This window comes from Colius striatus, chromosome Z (assembly GCF_028858725.1).
Source record: "Colius striatus isolate bColStr4 chromosome Z, bColStr4.1.hap1, whole genome shotgun sequence".
Lineage (NCBI taxonomy): Eukaryota > Metazoa > Chordata > Aves > Coliiformes > Coliidae > Colius > Colius striatus.
Genome location: NC_084790.1, coordinates 2,060,550 through 2,066,549, shown reverse-complemented (window position 1 = coordinate 2,066,549; position 6,000 = coordinate 2,060,550).

Sequence of the window (6,000 nt, the reverse complement as noted above, 5' to 3'; positions counted from 1 at the left end):
CCGCCGCGCACCCGCCGCCGCCGCCTGCCAATCACAGGGAGCGACCCGCCGCCGGCCGCCAATCCCCGCCGCCGAGACACCCACCCGACGGCGCCGCTGGCCAATCGGCGTTGCCGACAGACGCGCCGCCCGCCGCCGCGCCGGCTGCCAATCACGGGGGCCCGTTCCGCTGGCGGGATGGCCACGCCCACTCGCCAGTCACAGGGCGGGATCAGCCCAGGCCCCGCCCCGGCGGGCTGTCAATCATCGTGACGAGCTGTCCTGCGGCCCCGCCCCCTCGCCCAGGAGCTGTGGCCGGGTCCTAGAGCCCGCCCGCGCCTGCAGAGAGCACGTCCGCTCCTGCGAGGCTGCACCAGCACCTCCTCCTCTTCCTCCCTCCAGCCGCCGCTCCTGGGCTCCACCTCCCGTGTCCCCTTAGGCACCAGGGGATCAAAGCGTGTGCTCCGTGGCCAGTGAGGCCGGTGGTTTTCTCTCCTCAAAAGCAGAGCTTCCTTGTTTCTTTAAAAGCCCCAACCCAAACCAGTTCAAGAGTGTTCAAAAGCCCCCAAACCCCTGAAAGCAACAACCTTTTGGGTTTCAAAGCCAAAGTATTACCCAGGGCAGCTGTGGCAAGAGATGCTATCTTCGAGGAGCTGTTCCAAGAAGAGATGCTGCTACCACCACACCTTGGCCATGTCCTCAGGCCATCTCAGATACCCCCCAAGCTCCCCAAGGATTGCAATAAATGACAAGTGGCAAAGTACAAGAATAAACAGCTCTTCAAGCCTTCAAAACCCTCCCGTCTCATCTTCATCTGTTGCCAAGAGCTGTAATCATGTGCTGTATCTATTCAAGTTACTCAACCTGAAAGTGAAGCTTTGGATCCAACTCGCAGGAGTCAGCTCAAGCCTCGTGTATTTAAAAGGTTGACATTTCCTCCCCTTTCGTTTAGTTGTTTTATCTTAATGGGAAGGTGTTTGTGTTGTTAGCAGTGGAACTGCTGACCTGCTACACTCACTCACTTAATATAAGACCCACAATGACCACTTTTTTTTCCAGCTGTAGCATTTTGGTTCCTCACAACCAGAAGCAAAACACATTCTTGCTTAAAAGTTCACCAGTGGCACTAAACACAAACAACTTTGAAGGAGAAAAGCCCCAAACCGAACTAAACAGACTACAAAATAGATCTACATAGATTTTAGGGCAAAGAAAGGCTACTGTGACCATCCAATCTACTGCAGGAATCCTACTCCAAGTCCACAAACTGTGTTTAAGTTGAATCGCCCCCCTTTTTTGAAGTCACACACAGGTTGCAGCTCCTCTTTCCCAGCTCCTGCTGCCATTTCACCTGCGGGATGATGTTTTTATAGTGTCTTTTCCACAAAAGAGACAGCAGAGGGGGTTTGTGGGTTTGTTGTTTTTAAGGAGAAGCACAGCCCTTCTTCCCTGGCCCAGCAACAGCCGCCCTGCTGCTGGGAAACTCACCTCGAGCAGATGTTTTAGCAGCTGCTTTTCAATCTGGCCAACATTTAGCAGCAAGTGCCTTGTTTTTTAAGTGGTTTTGCTCACAAGCAACACACCAGCAATGTCAAAGAGGTTACAGCAATAAGCCACACAAAGAAGAAAACTAAATGGGAGAGGGCAGGAATCTAAATGCCACAGAAAGGATGGGTTTAGGACTTAAGCAGAGCATGACAACAATACCTGTGATATCAGTTTGTAATCTGTCTGGATGGGATAATTAAAAGATCTTTCAATGTCATAACAGGCATACAGACAAATCTGTGGAGGAATGCTTACATCATCAGATCTGGACCCCTTCTATCAAGAAGCTGTGGACAAAGCCAACAGTGTAACTTTGAAACTGGCTTGCTTTCAGGAGAAGGTTGGACTAGGCTCAATCCCACCTTGAAGTTCCATCTTAAAACCAGTCTAATGCTCTCAGTGTTAAGGCTTCTTTTTTCTTTCCAGTCTCTCCTGTCTTATTGCCCTGATGCTAGGAGTGTGTCTCTAGCTTATTCTATCCCACTTTCATGCCCAGCTTACAGCTGTTTGTTTTCATGTCAAGATTAACTTTCTACTTCAAGAATTCTTTCCTCTTCCCTGGTATTTTCTCTCAAAATACATGAAGATAACCTTATCTCCTTTCAGGCTTCACTGTAATAGACAAGTAAGACACCCTCTTTTCATAATCAAAGCTTTGTGTTTGTGGGATCTTCCTGGTGACCTTTTTTTCTGCCCCTGTTCCAATTCTAATGTCTCATTTGTATTACTGCCCTTGGACCACTTTTTCTACATGCTTTTATGCCCACAGCTTCACAGTGGCTCATCACTGTCATTTATCAACTAGTAAACCCCATCTTTCTTTCCTCACTAATTTCCAAGAAGTAAGAAACTCTTTGTACCCTCCACAAATCTCTCCTTGCCCCTAAATTGCACTTTGCTGCTGCTGCTGCATTTCATCTCATCTCTATTTCTCGCTCTTCAAAGTCACATCAGCTCTCTAAGATACTCCAGTTCCCTCCTATTATTGAAGCCTCCCACTTTTGTTCATCACCCAGTTTAATTATCATGCTTGCTTTTTTGTGCCAAGGTCATTAGAAAAAGGCTTTAGAGAGATTACTCTTGGGATCAGAACTGGAGAAATTCAGTATTAATTCCCCACTGGGCTAGCCCTGATGTCAAAACACTCCCTCATTACTTTATCCTTTGGTGGTTTTGTCTGTCTTCCACATGTTTGCACGTAAAATTCCCAGCTGAAGCCCTGTTAAATGAGATCTTTTGAGTGTCTGTGGAGAAACTTGGTTTACTTCAATCCAGAAGTAGCTACTCACAGCTTGTGACAGTGAGCCAGGAGCTCCCAGCAGATGGTAGGAGATGAGCACCTTGGTAAAACTTGCTGTTTCCAGCTCCAACTGCTCAGGATGTCTGGATTTCACTGAAGCTTTCTCCCCTCTTCTGCTTTGGCAAATGGAAACCCATCTATGAAGCCTTATCATAGAATCATAAAATCATAGAATGGTGAGGGTTGGAAGGGACCTTTAGAGCTCATCCAGTGCAACCTCCCTGTAGAAGCAGGTTCACCTGTATCAGGTCGCATAGGAACGTGTCCAGGCGGGTCTTGAAGCCCTCCAAGGAAGGAGCCTCCACACCCTCCCTGGGCAGCCTGGGCCAGGGCTCCCACACTCAAACAGGGAAATAGGGTTTTTTTTATGTTTAAGTGGAACTTTTTGTGTTCCAGCTTCATCCCATCACCCCTTGTCCTGTTGCTACTATAGAAAGAAGTGCTGTCCCAACCTCCTGACACCCAGTATTGAGATATTTATAAATGTTAATGAGATCTCTCAGTCTCCTCTTCTCCAGACTAAACAGCCCCAGTTCCCACAGCCTTTCCTCGTACAAAAGATGTTCCATTGCCCTGACCATCTTGCTGGCCCTGTGCTGGACTCTCTCCAGCAGTTCCCTGTCCCTCTGGAGCTGAGGAGTCCAGAACTGGCCCCAGGACTCCAGATGAGGCCTCACTAGGGCAGAGTAGAGGGGGAGAAGAACCTCCCTTGACCTGCTGCCCACACTCTTCTTGATGCATCCCAGGCTGCCATTGGCTTCTTGCCCACAAGGTCACATTGCTGGCTCATGTTTAGTTTATTATCAACCAGGACTCTTAGGTCTCTCTCTGCAGAGCTGCTCCTCAGCAGTTCGACCCCCAGCCTGTACTGGTGCGTGGGGTTGTTTCTTCCCAGCTGCAGGACTCTGCCCTTGCCCTTGGTGACCCTCAGCAGGTTCCTCTGTGCCCAACTCTGCAGCTGGTTGAGATCTGGCTGCCTGGCAGCACAGCCTCTGGGCAATCAGCCAGTGCTCCCAGTTTGGTGCCAGCAGGGCACTTGCTGAGGGTCCCTCTGTGCCCTCACCCAGGTACTTGATGAAGATGTTGACCCAGACTGGCCCCAGAACCCATCCCTGTGCAACTCCACTGGCCACAGGCCTCCAACTCCACTCTGTGCCATGGATCACCCCCCTCTGGGCTCTGTCATTCAGCAGCTCTGCATCCACCTCACCTCCACTCATCCCAGCCACACTGCCTGAGCTTTCTGATGAGGATGTTGTGGAGACAGTGTCCAAAGCCTTGCTGAAGTCAAGGTAGATGCCATTGGCTGCTCTCCCCTCATCTAGCCAGCTGGTTATGCACTCATAGAAGGATATTATGTCCAAACCGACCATTTTAATCAATTTGTGCTTCTATTCTCATTTTACAGACACCATCATAACACTCTCTATGCAAGTGCCATTAGGCTCTTTTACAGACCACTGCAGAACCTCCCTCCCTTCACCTTTCCCCCCTCCCAGACAAGCTGGTACACCCCTTCCTCAACTGGAATCAAACTTTCAACCAAAGTAGATGCCCAGATTCTGTGTAACTTGAGGTATTTCCTTCTTCTCCTTTAACATCTGCTTACCTAGTTTTGTGCATAAGAAGCAGGTTGGTTGTTTTCCATTGTGCTACAACGTGATATTCTTTCATTTTCTCTCCAGATTGCCCACATCCTTTCCAAGCTGCAGGTTTCCAAGAAGAAAAGCTTCATTCCTGTCATCAGCAACTACAAAACTGTACTTCATTCTTCAACTTCAAGCTATTCAGATTGTTTGAAAGCAATGATTTAATGGAAAGCCACCAGTAAAGACAATTCACAGAGGCTACTGTGTTTATAGTTAGCCCATTTGTTTTAAAGGAACTTTGGAGATGCCTAATTGTTTCATGCCATCATGCAGCATGAAGTAAGAAAAGGAAACTGTAATCCCTATTTTAGGGATTGAAGAGAACAGCACAGAGAGCCAGCCACTTGTTAAAAGTTACACAGGAAGTCTGGAGTAGACCTTTGGGATTGTAATTCTTGGCATCTTTTCCCAGGCTCTTTAACCACTCTGCCATCATCTTCTATTTTGGTAGTATTTTTATTATCTGAAACATACCTGTCTGACTCAAAATGTCTCTTCTCCTTGCTATCAGATGTACTATTTCTTCTTTCCTTCCTGTTTCCCTTCTTGTTTAGGTAGACACATCCTTCCTGAGGAGCTGAGCAGTCTCCAGGCTGAGCCTTGTCCCATGCCAAACCTTGCTTATTCCACATTTCAGGTTCCACAGCCAGAGACACTGAACAGGAACAGTGAGAAGAAATAAAAATGGAAGGGGAAAAGGGAGGAAGAGAAACCCTGTAAATCTTCAAAGGCTGCACAAAAGTGTGCTGCGCTCTTTTCTGCAGATCTGAGAGAAGAGTAATCTCACTGATGCCAGGCACTTTTGATTCTGCCAACGTTTTCTTGTCTTCTCAGCTTTGAAAACAAAGTTAATGGAAAACTAACACCATTATTCAACTTCAGGACAGCAGGGGAGAGAATATATATTGGCCAAACCTTATCTCACCTCTAGCAGAATACATTAACCATGTGAAAGTCCTTAAAATCGTGCCTAGAGCAGCCTTTTCCCAGTCCCTGCATACCTGTCCTGTTCTGCAGGAGTGTGCCTGGCTCTCTCCTGACAGCACTCCAGTAGAGGGTGCTCAGAAGCTGTCTGGTTGTAAACCAGGAGCCATTCTGCTTGTGGAACAGGCAAAACTAAAGGAGAAGGAAAAGGAGGAAGGATGTTAAACATATAATGTAAGTTTAGATCATGACTTCCTTTTGAGCTGGCAGTTTGGACTGTTTATAGAGCAGTACTAAAAAAACCCTAAAAGCATAAGATTAAATGCTTGTTAGTGTCTGGGCTTCAAGTCATCTCAGAGATCACTTTTCCCTCTACATCTACATGTAGTATGTTCTGCTACCAGGGAGGATTTATTTGATTTTCAAGTATTTTTCATGCCACTTACTGATCAGAGATTATTGATGTTCTTTTTTTAATACTTACAACTGGTATCAGGGAAGTGGTGACCTTCTCAGGGGCACACAGCAAGCAAATCAGCCCTGCCAGATGTCAGCTGTTCCTTAAGTGTTTACAAAAAGGCAGAGAAGCTCTCTGCTAGT